A 12,748-nucleotide genomic window follows, 5' to 3' on the forward strand; every position below is an offset into this window, starting at 1 on the left:
GCAGTACTCTAAATGTGGCCTAACCAATGTTCTGTACCACTGCAACATTAGACTCCAGCTCTTATACTCTATACCCCTTCCTATAAAGGCTAACATACCATAGGCTTTCTTCACCACACTCTCCACTTGCACTGCCACCTTCAAAGACTTGTGCACTTGCACCCCCAGGTCTCGCTGCGATTCTATACTCCTTATGGGCTTACCCTTTAACATATAACTCCCCCCTGCAATATTCTGGCCAAAATGCATCACTTCACATTTATCTGGATTAAACTCCATTTGCCATGTATCTGGCCAATCAACCAACCTATCAATATCCCGTTGTATTGCCAGACACTGCTCCTCACTGCCCGCCAATCCAGCCATCTTGGTGTCATCAGCAAATTTGCTGATCACACCACCTACTCCCTCTTCCAAATCATTTATATATACTACAAAGAGAAGAGGTCCCAGTACTGAGCCCTGCGGCACACCACTAGTGACAGACCTCCAGCTAGAAAAGGACCCCTCCACTACTACTCTCTGATTCCTCTTTGCAAGCCAGTTCTCTACCCATCTAGATACCTGGCCACGTATCCCATGAGCTTTAATCTTCTCTACCAACCTACCATGAGGGACTTTGTCAAACACCTTACTGAAATCCATATAGACGACATCAACGGCTCATCCTTCGTCGACCGTTTTTGTCACCTCCTCAAAGAATTCTACCAGATTTGTAAGGCAAGACTTCCCCTTTACAAAGCCATGCTGCGTATCCTTAATCAGATCGCAACGCTCTAAGTGCTCATACATCCTATCCCTAAGAATCCTCTCCATCAACTTGCCTACCACTGACGTTAAACTCACCGGCCTATAGTTACCTGGGCTATCCCTCCTACCCTTTTTAAACGACGGTACCACGTCCGCTATCCTCCAGTCCTCTGGGACCCCACCTGTGTCCAAAGAAGAGACAAAGATTTGCGTCAGAGGCCCAGCAATCTCATCCCTTGCCTCCCTAAGCAGCCTAGGATAAATGCCATCGGGCCCCGGAGATTTATCGGTTTTAATGCTACCTAAAAGCCCTAACACTTCTTCCCTCGTAATCGATAGATCTTTCAATTGGTCTGCCACTCCCTCGATGACCGTACCAGACATCAAGCCCCTCTCCTTCGTGAATACCGACGCAAAGTATTCATTCAGGATCTCCCCCATTCCCTCTGCCTCTAAGCACAATTCCCCTCATCTGTCCCTGAGGGGACCGATTTTACCCCTAGCCACCCTTTTGCTCTTAAGATAAGAGTAAAACGCCTTTGGATTCTCCTTAATCCTACCTGCCAAAGCCATCTCATGCCCCCTCTTTGCTCCCCTAACTCCCCTTTTGAGATCCCTCCTACTCTCTCTGTATTCCTCCAACGCTCTCTCCGTTCCCAGCTGCTTAGACCTGACATACGCCTCTCGTTTCTTCCTAACCAGGTCTTCTATATCTCTAGTAATCCACGGCTCTCTAATCCTACCTTTCCCATCCTTTCTCCTAACCGGCACATGCCTTTCCTGCACCCATTGCAATTTTCCCTTGAAAGACTCCCACATGCCTAACGTGGTCTTGCCTTCCAACAGCCTATCCCAGTCTGTATCCCTAAGCTCCTGCCTAATCCGGCTGTATCTAGCCTTCCCCCAATTTAGCACCCTCCCCTTAGGACAGCTCTCATCTTTTTCCATTCGTGTCCTAAAGTAGACGGAGTTGTGGTCGCTATTAGGCACGTGTTCACCTACCGCAACCTCAACCACCTGACCCGGCTCATTGCCCAGAACTAAATCCAGTATTGCCCCCTCTCTAGTCGGGCTATCTACATACTGTTGCAAGGATCCTTCCAATACACATCTTACGAATTCCTCCCCGTCCGACCCCCCAGCTCTAGGCACCTTCCAATCCACCCCAGGGAGATTAAAATCTCCCACTACAGCAACCCTGTTCTTCCTACACTTGTCCAAAATGTCCCTACATATACCCTATTCCACTGCCCACGGGCTGTCGGGCGGCCTATAGTACACTCCTAGCATAGTAATGGACCCCTTCCTATTCCTCATGCTTTGTTGTGTCTGGTTTCTAGGTTGGTACTGAGTAGTCCATCCATACATATTCTTATTAGGCGTTCCACAAAGGTTTGATACAACTGAGTAGCTTGCAAGGCCATTTCAAAGGCAAGATAGAAGTGTCCTACTTTGCTGTAGGTCTGTAGTGATATGCAGGCCAGACTGTGTAAGGATAACAAATACTCTGAAACACATCAGTGAACCAGATGGGTTTTTACAACATCTCAGTTGTTTCATGGTTAACAATATAAATACTAACTTTTAATTCCAGATTTAGTTAATTAAATTTAAATTGCTTATCTGCCATGGAAGGATCAAATCTCTGGTTTACTGTCCAGTAATGAAAGACACTTGATGTATACTTCATTCAAAACCAGTTTGGACCATGAAAGATCTCCTGTTAATATTAATCAATGGAATAAGCACTTCCATGTATTGTATATTCTAGCCTTGATCAGTACTGATGCACCAAATCACTTGATATCTATTTACAGGAAATCTCTCCCAAGTAAGATATTTTAGAAGACACAGAGCAAAGACAAAACACTAATCCAGGACCAGTCAAAACCATTATTCATTATTTAAAATAAAAAATGAAACTGCCTATCTTCTGGTAATATTATACTGAGCTGCAATAAGAATCAAGATTGACATCTCCTGTCCTTACCCAGACAACAACATGAAGTTCCTTATTTAAGGAAGAGGAATTACTGCTTGTGGTTGAACAGAATAACTCTACCGCCAGAATTCTACAGCCCTGCCCGCCACGAAATTGACTAGATTTGAATGGAAATGTCCATTGACCTCGGGCAGGAATTTCCGGTCTCGCTTGAGTGAGGCCATAAAATCCCACCGTACACCTTTGTTGCATGTCTCTCAATTGATGAGGATTTCAAATCAAGTTAATAAGATTCAAAATCTGTTATCCACTATTGGCTCAGCTGCTAAAGAAAGCAAGCCTAACGTCCTCAAAAAATCAAATCTAGAAATGAGAAGACTGTGCTGGACAACTGGAAATACATGGTCAGACTATTTAAAGTGGTTAGCATTGCCTCACAGCACAGGGACCCAGGGTTGATTCCAGCCTTGTTCTCAGTCAAAAGCCCAATGAGCAAATTTCAGAAAGATAAGTTTGGCACAACACTGAAAAGAAACAACTTTGTCAAGCAAAAAAACATAATAAAGGTGAGCATTAAAGTGTAATAGGGTGAGAGTGCATGTTTCCCACTCACTCTCAGGCTCAGGGCGCTCATTCAGTCACCTTCATCCCCAGTGAGAGTGGATGTGAGTACATGATGGTATGTGTGAATGAGAACTCCGAGCCCGGGAGTGAGATAGGCTGATGGAAACATTCCGCACCTGCAATTTCACCTCCACCCCCACAATCCATCCCCCTCACACTCTCCAACCCCCACACTCTTCACTACCCCTCACACTTTCAACTTCTCTTCACATTCTCCTCTCCACCCCACAATCTGTCCATCACACTCCCCACTGTCCTTCACACTCCCCACTCCTCCTCACACTCCCTGCAGTAGGGAATGAGTTAATGAACTTTGTAATATTTGAGAGAATGAGAAAAAATATCCAGGAGTCGAGATGCAGCCTGTTTTCATATATTTCAGTTAAATGTAACTTTGTTTTCATGTGCCCTGACTGCAGCTGCCCTTGTTGTTGTACACAAGTTTCAGGTGACCCAGACAGGGAGACGGCAGTTGCTCTTGCACAAGTCAGCAGATTAGTGTCACCAGTAACACCTGGGTACAACAGGTCACAATCTACTGCCTCACAGCCAATGTCTCCGTAAGTCTTTACTCTAGCTATGTGAGCAGCCTATAATGGCACCTATTTAGTTTGTGGAAACAATTCCCATCCTTGGCTTCCATGGGACTGGTCGGGGTCATGTTATTTAGCATATGTGGTACCCTATATTCACCATTACGCCGACTTACGAAACCACCCCGAGATACACTTGCTCAAGGTCAGATGAGCTATTAGTGGGCCAGAACAATTCCTCGTGCTAGCATACCCATTCTACGGGACAGCAAAGGCAGCGCAGGAACTTATACTTATGGCCTCGACCCTAGAGAGGATTGCAAACGAGACTAAAGAAGGGTTCGAGGAAGTAAGCACAGCCATCTCTGAGATATCGGCAGAGGCTGTAACTCTCCGGACCGTTGCCTTACAAAATCGATTGGCCCTTGATTATGTGCTAGCCTCTCAAGGAGGAACATGTGCTATAGTTGGCTCTGAATGTGTATATATATTCCCGACGCCTCGGAGAATATAACTCAGTTGGCAGATCATATCAAACAGATAGCCATGACAATACAAAATGAAGGACATCCTCCCCTCATACTCTCCACCTCATCACACTCTCCACTCTCCCCATACTCTCTACTGCCAGACTCTCCACTGCCACACTCCATCTCCCTCACACTGTCTACCCACCCTCACTCTCCACATTCCCACAATCTCTCAACTCCCCTTTCACACTCTCCTCCCTCACACACTTCCCTCCCCTTTACTGTCTCTTTCACTCCTCACACTCTCCTTGTTCTCCCCCATTTCCTCTGTCTCTCCCCTCTTGGCCCTTCTTTTGCCCTCCTTTACCCTCTCTCCGCCTCCTCATCCTTCCTCTTTCCGCTCTCTCATCCCTCTCCGACTCCCTTCACATATCTCTCTCTCACCTCCACTTTTCTTGCTCCCCTCTCTCTCTTATTCCCCTACTCCTTTGCTCAATCCTCCCTACTCACCACCTCTCCTCTCCTCTTTCCTCCAACATATCACCTTTCTTACTCCTCCTTCTTCATCCATTTTCTCTCTCCTCCCCCTCACCCCCTCCCCTGCCCTCTGCCTTCACCCTCATCCCCTCTTCCTCTCCTCACTCTTTTCCGTTCTTCCCCCCTTCACCCCCTCTACTGTCTCCCTGCCCTCATCCATCTCCCTCTCTCCCCTGCTCCCTTCCCCTCTTTCTCACTCTTGTCCCCACTCCTGGCATTAGTGCTCGCTGATCCTCCAGCAAACATGAGGAAGAAGTGGTTCATAATTGGAGAAGCAGTTCCATGCAGATTCTTCCATTCAAACTTATCTGATGAACTGGCATTTTGAAAACTGGCTCGGGGGACCACATGGTTGCACTTTGAAGGCTGTATTTGGGCCTCAGGCCACACGTTGAACAAGCCTGCAGTAAAGCATATTTAACAAAGAAGAGAATAATAACGCCAGATGTTATGGTCATGTTGAACCCAAAAATGAAACATCAATGACAATGCTGACCTCTAGTGCCTATCATGGTTCAGCTGTATTCTAACAAACGCTGATACTACCAAGAGTAAGTAGGGAATGTAAGCAGAGAAGTCAGTTTGAGCAGTGAACACCCTATTGAGTGAACTGATAATGGAGTAGGGGAGACCTGAGGTGGTGAGAGGTGGCAGGGAAACGGATGAGACCAGTATTTGCATTGATAGAAATTTTAATAGTATGGGAAATCAGTAGTGAGTTGGGATTAATAATGGGTACATCGTTCAAAGGGAATTTTGTATCTTTTTTTCTCTTCAACTGAACTTTACGTTTAAATTTAAGAAACAATTGTGAATTGTTCCTTCATAAATAGCAGGTGATAACTCGCTACCAGTTGTGTTCTAAGATACAGGGAAAATGTGCAAACTCCACACAGACAGTCACCCAAGGCAGGAATCAAACCTGGGTCTCTGACACTGTGAGGCAGTAGTGCTAACTACTGTGCAGTTGTGCCTCAAAGGAAAACCACTGCTTAAAGATGAAGGATCCTTTTGGAAGAGGGCTAGTATTTCCTTTCAGCATACACTCCAAGGGAGACATTGATGTAGTGGTTAGAGACACAGATTAATGGATTCATAAGAACATAAGAACATAAGAAATAGGAGCAGGAGTAGGCCATCTAGCCCTTCGAGCCTGCCCTGCCATTCAATAAGATCATGGCTGATCTGTCGTGGCTCAGTTCCACCTTCCCGCCCTCTCCCCATAACCCTTAATCCCCTCTCTTATCAAAAACCCATCAACCCGCGTCTTAAAAATATTTAGCGAGGCAGCCTCCACCACTTCAACGGGCAGAGAATTCCAGAGATTCACCACCCTTTGAGTGAAGAAGTTCCTCCTCAACTCTGTTCTAAACCGCCCCCCCTTTATCTTGAGGCTGTGCCCCCTAGTCCTACTGTCTTTTTTGAGCGGGAAGAGTCTCTCCACCTCTATCCTATCCATCCCATTCATCATCTTATACGTCTCAATGAGATCTCCCCTCATTCTTCTAAACTCCAACGAGTACAAGCCTAGTTTATTCAGCCTCTCCTCATAGCTCAACCCCCTCAACTCCGGCATCAGCCTAGTAAACCTCCTCTGCACTCCCTCCAAGGCCAAAATATCTTTGCGCAGGTGCGGCGCCCAAAACTGCACACAGTACTCCAGCTGCGGCCTCACCAATGCCCTATACAGCTGCAGCAAGACCCCGATTCAAATCCCACCTAGTCAAATTTAAATTCAAATGAACCAGAAATATAAAAAGCTAATAACAGTAACCATGACAACAAACATTGATTGTTGTAAAACTCATCCGGTTCACTATATCCTTTAGGGAAGGAAATCTGCCACCCTACCTGAATTGTCATTGTCCCTTAATTGCCCCCTAGGAATGGGCAACAATAGGTGGCCTTACCACTGACACCCACATCTTGTGAAAGAATAAAAAAAATGAGGAAAGCTAAAGGAACACATCCTAGGTATTACTTTTCCTAGTCATATTGCTCATGGTTTACACAACAAATCTAATCTAAATACATAAATGACACCAGCAAAATGCTTGCTGTCACATCTGTTAGAGGAAGTAGTAAGGCCTCACTGTTCATCAACATGCAAAATTTGGTGAAAATGAGAATTTGAAATGTGAAGACAATGACAAGAAAGAGGAAGGTGGAAGACATCAAGAGAGAAATGGGAAGATACAGCCTGAATGTTCTTTGACTAACGGAAGTCAGATGGAGAGATTGTGGTGATTTTGAAAGTAATGATGTAAGTAGGTAATGAACAGAGTAAAAGAGCCATTGTTATATTGTTGATCAATGAAATGGTGAATTTATGATGAGAATTGATCAACACAGTGACTCATGGCTAAACATACTATTCCATGTTGATCTGATCTGGTGGATGTTATTATTCTACAGTGTATACGCTAGTTTAGAACAGCCCAATGTAGAAATGGAGACAGACTACCAGACACTGGAGGAACTGATAGAAAAGGAAATAACTTCTTGATGATCATGGAAGACTGAAATTCTGCAGTTGATGAAGGCAGAAATGGAAATAAAATTGGAAGCCATAGACTGGATGTCAGAAATAGTAGAGAGATGCCAGTTAAGTTCTGTAGAAGGTGGAAGCTGTGCATCTCTAATCCCTGGTTTAACTACAATCAAAGGTAATGATGGATTTCGATATGACCTAGAAATCTGAAGAGGTTTCAAATTGATTACATATTTGTCAAGCAGGAATATCGAAACAGCAGAAAGAATTCATGTGCCCACACAGATGCAGACTTGGACATAGATCATAGTCTAGTTGCCATGAAAGTAAAAATTCATCTGAAGAGAATCTAGAAGGGGAATCAAACATTTAAGATACAAGGGTCTGAAAGGGTCATGTTTTGTGAAGCACAAGAAAAAAAATTAGAGGTTTTGAAAGCAATAGCCAAGGTCAGTGGTACAGATTGAAAATGTCTTAGAAAGTAGTAAAAAATTGGTATTGTTGAAAGAAAAGTTAGTCATGGTTAGAAGAAATGCTGAAGAATGAAAAGGGAAGAAAATGGAAGTGCAAAACATTAATGGAAGTGAATTAATGTATTGGAATAGGAAGCATTTTCAGCTGCTTACATCCACCAGATGTTCATTAATGACTGTGCAATATTCAGCACCATTTGTGACTCCTCAGATAGTAAAACATTCCAGGTCCAAATGCAGCAAGGCCTGGAAAATATCCAGGCTTGGACTGACAATTGCCAAGGTAATACTCACAACACACAAGTGGCAGGCAATGGCCATCTTCATCAAGAGGGAATCTAACTATTCCCCTTAAGATTCAATGGCATTAGCATCTGTGATTGCCCTACTTTCAACTTTCTGGGGTTATCATTGACCAGAAACTGAACTGGACTAACCATATAAATATATACAAGAGCAGGTCAGAGGCAAGAGGTGGAATTTTCCTGTGCCACCCACCATGGGAATCGTAGAGGGTGGGACAGAAAACTCAGTGGATCACCCAATGCTCTGTTGACCCCAGGTGGGAGTTTCCAGCCTTGGGGTGAGCACGGCTGGAAAATCCCACCCAAGGGATCCTGTGACAAGTAACTCACCTCCTGACTCCCCAAAGCCTGTCCACCACCTACAAGGCACAAGTCAGGAGTGTGATGGAATACCCTCCACTTGCCTGGATGAGTGCAGCTCCAACAACACTCAAGCAGCTCAACACTATCCAGAAAAAAGCAACTGCTTGATTGGCACCTCTTCCACAAACATTTATTTCTTCCACCACTGATAAATAGTGGCAGCAATTTGTTTACTGTACAATGCAGGCACTCACCAAGGCTCCTTAGGCAACACCTTCAAACCTATGACTGCTACTATCTAAAAGGACAAGGACCACAGATACATGGAACACCACCACCAGGAAGTTCCCATCCTAGTCACTCATCATCCTGTCTCAAAAATATAGCGCTGTTCCTTTACTGTCGCTGGGTCAAAATCCTGGAACTCCATCCCTAACAACGTTCTGGATGTACATACACCACATGATCTCGAGCTGTTAGAAGGCGGCTCACCACTATCTTCGTGAGGGTAATTATGAATGGACAATAAATGCTGACCTAGCCAGCAATGCCCACATTTTATAAATTAATTTTAAAAACCATAGGACTTAGGACCAGATATAGACAAATCTGCCCTTCAAGCCTGCTCCGCTCTTCGATAAGATCATGGCTAAACTGATTGTGGTCTCAATTCCACTTTCTTGTCCACCTCTATAACCCCTGACTCCCTGATCTGTCAAAAATCCAGGGTCGTACCTGTTTAAAAAAGGTCATCTCTTGTTCTTCTAATTTCAATGGGTAAATTAAATTAAATTAAATGGTTAAGTTTATTTATTAGTGTCATAAGTAGGCTTACATTAACACTACAATGAAGTTACTGTGAAAACCCCCCATTCACCACACTCCAGCACCTGTTTGGGTACACTGAAGGAGAATTTAGCATGGCCAGTGCACTTAACCAGCATGTCTTTCAGACTGTGGAAGGCAGCCAGAGCATCTGGAGTGAACTCATGCAGACAAGGGGAGAAAGTGCAGACTCAGCACAGTGACCCAAGCCGAGAATCGAATCTGGATCCCTGGTATGGTTAGAAAGCGGTGCTAACCATTGCACAACAAGATCCAACCTGTTTAACAAAGTGTGTACAATTTCCTAGTTGAGCTGTTATGTTGACTACCTGTTTATAAATTTCCAATGACTCCAAAGTATGGTTGAATAGTCCAAAATATCAGATGTGTATGAATGAATTACAGACTAACAAACTGATTGAGATTCGGTTTAATGCATTTAAGTTCCTTAATTTATTCAACAGTTTGTAATTTATTCCACATTGCAAACTGTTATTTTGAAATAAAACAGAAAATGCTGGAAATACTTTGCAGGTCAAACAGCGCTTGTGGAGAGAAACGCCTGTGACCTTTCACTGGAACTAATCAAAACAATTATTTGAATGTAGTTTGTCACTAAAGAAATCCACATACTATTTACTGGAATATTATTGGATAAGATTAAGGGCTATCATGCAAATTAAAATACTGGGAATAGCAGATACAAGTATCGCTAAACCAACCAAGTTCGGATGGCATGATAGCATAATGGTTAGTACTGCTGTTTCACAGTGCAAGAGATCCAGGTTTGATTCTGGCCTTAGACTGTGTGGAGTTTGCATGTTCTCCCCATGTCTGTGTGAATTTCCACCACGTGCTTCAGTTTCCTCCTGCAGTCCAAAGATGTGGGGGTTAGGTGGAATGACCATGCTAAATTATCCCTTAGTGTTCAAAGATGAGTAAGTTAGGTGGATTAACCATGGTAATATGGTAATGGAATAGGGCAGGAGAGGGCAGGTGAGACCTGGATAAGATGCTCTTCGGAGAGGCAGTGCAGACTTAAAAGGCCTCTTTCTGCATTACAGGGATCCTATGGTTCTTCTACCGTTCAACGGATAACAGAAAATGTTTAATAATGATTCTTTCTGGTCAAGTTATTACTAAGCTAAATGTCAAAAATTTCATTGAACATATAATTTGAACATATAATTTACAATAGTCTAACTTGGGTTTGATTCCTCGTTGTCACATGTATTAGTATACAGTGAAGAGTATTGTTCCTTGCGCGCTATACAAAAAATCCATACATAGAGAAGGAAAAGTGTGCAGAATGTAGTGTTACAGTCACAGCTAGTGTGTAGAGAAAAATCAACTTAATACGAGGTAAATTCATTCAAAAGTCTGACAACAGCAGGGAAGAAGCAGTTCTTGAGTTGGTTGATATGTGTCCTCAGACTTTTGTATCTTTTTCCCAAAGGGAAGAAAGCGGAAAAGAGTACGTCTGGGGTGTGCGGGATGTTTGATTTTGCTGGCTGCTTTTCCGAGGCAGCAGGAAATGTAGACAGAGTCACTGGATGGGAGACTTGTTTGCGTGATGGACTGAGCTTCATTTATGACCCTTTGTAATTTTTTGCTATCTTGGATTGAGCAGGAGCTATACCAAGTTGTGATTCAACTAGAAAGAATGCTTTCTGTGATGCGTCTGTAAAAGTTGGTGAGAGTCTGCCAAATTACCTTAGCCTCCTGAGAAAGTAAAGGTATTGGTAGACTTCCTTAATTATAGTGTCAGCATGGAGGGTCCAGGACAGGTTGTTGGTGATCTGGACACCTAGAAACTTGAAGCTGTTGAATATTTCCACTTCATCCCCGTTGATGTAGACAGGGGCATGTTCTCCACTATCCTTCCTGAAGTCAATGACTATCTGCTTCATTTTGTTGACATTGAGAGAGAGTTATTATCATCATATTAGCTCACCAGATTGTCTATTCCTGCACCCCAGTAAAGTTTCTAAACTGCCCAGAGTTTTGCTCTTGCTGTTTATGGTGTCAACTAAACCATTTAGGAGATTACTTGTGAAATAATGGATATCTGGAATATCTTACATGACATGGTGGCACAGTGGTTAGCACTGCTGCCTCACAGTGCCAGAGATCTGGGTTCCATTCCCCGCTTGGATCACTGTCTGTGTGGAGTCTGTACATTCTCCCCGTGTCTATGTGGGTTTCCTCCAGGTGCTCTGGTTTCCTCCCACATCCAAAGATGTGCAGGTTAGGTGGTTTGGACTGCTAAATTGCCCTTTAGTGTCAGGGGGACTAGCTAGGGTAAACGCATGGGGTTTTGAGGATAGGGCCTGGGTGGGATTGTGGTCATGACTCGATGGACTGGATGGCCTCCTTCTGTACTGTAGGATTCTATAATAAGCATCAACTCCTTGCACAGTTTATAGATTCCAAGTTTTTAATCCTCAACTTTTAGTTAAGCAGTACCATGAGAGGAGGGAGAGGAGAGCCTGGAGGTGGAAGGACTAGGTCTGGTCAACAAATAAATAAATTCTCGATGACACAATGTGTATTTAGCATTGTGCACAGTGTTTTTCATTGAATGAATCACATGGAAATAAATCAATGTTTGCATCAGATTGACTAAGTGACTAAGATACTAAGTTTTTGATGCTGACATGAGAGCCTAAACTAAACAATGAGCTAAGAAGAGAGACTGATCAGGCAAGAGAGAATTAGTGAGTGGAGCAGTGCAGAGAATTGAATATCCAAGAACAGATACCCTTGAAATTAAACAAATTGGTTGAAAGAATGAGCAGTGAACTTCAGAGTGGTATTGAACATAGAGGTGGTACACTGCTTATAGAAACTGAGGAAGTAAAGAATAGATGGAAAGATTACATTGAAAATCTATATGACAGACATGGCAAGCTAACAGAACTAACAGAACTAGAACCAAAATTTGTTACTTGTGCTGACCTTGACCACCCATCCAAAAAGACATTCCTCCCATTTCAAGGGATCCCACTGATTGACTAAATGTGTGGTCAAGATCAGTTTGAAAAAATGGTGTGCAACACCTTTCAAACTCACTCCACCATCTTCTATCCTTCCCCTGTCACCCATCAACTTCTCTTAATCACCCTAGACCACCCAATATCACCATTCCTATTCCCTCTGTCACCCTTGAACTTCTCCCCTAGACCCTATCATGATTCACCTCCACATGAATTTCCTCTCCTCAGAGTTGACACCCATTACCGTTCCCATCCTGCCCCATCTCTTTATCCCATCCACCTGAATTGTCTCCCTCTGTGACACACCCAATGAGACTTTCAACTTACAGACTCTCATCTTGTACCAGGCACCCTATCACATCCTGCTCCCCTTCTGATTGCGACTATTCCCTCCTGCCTCCAGTAGCTTGAGTTCTTCCCGCAGGACCTCATTGTCGACACCACTGATCCAGTTCACTAAGATATTCCCCCCACTTGTACGCTTTCAAAAAAAATGCTT

This window comes from Carcharhinus amblyrhynchos, chromosome 9, assembly GCF_965287045.1.
Source record: "Carcharhinus amblyrhynchos chromosome 9, sCarAmb.v2.hapA, whole genome shotgun sequence".
Classification (NCBI taxonomy): domain Eukaryota; kingdom Metazoa; phylum Chordata; class Chondrichthyes; order Carcharhiniformes; family Carcharhinidae; genus Carcharhinus; species Carcharhinus amblyrhynchos.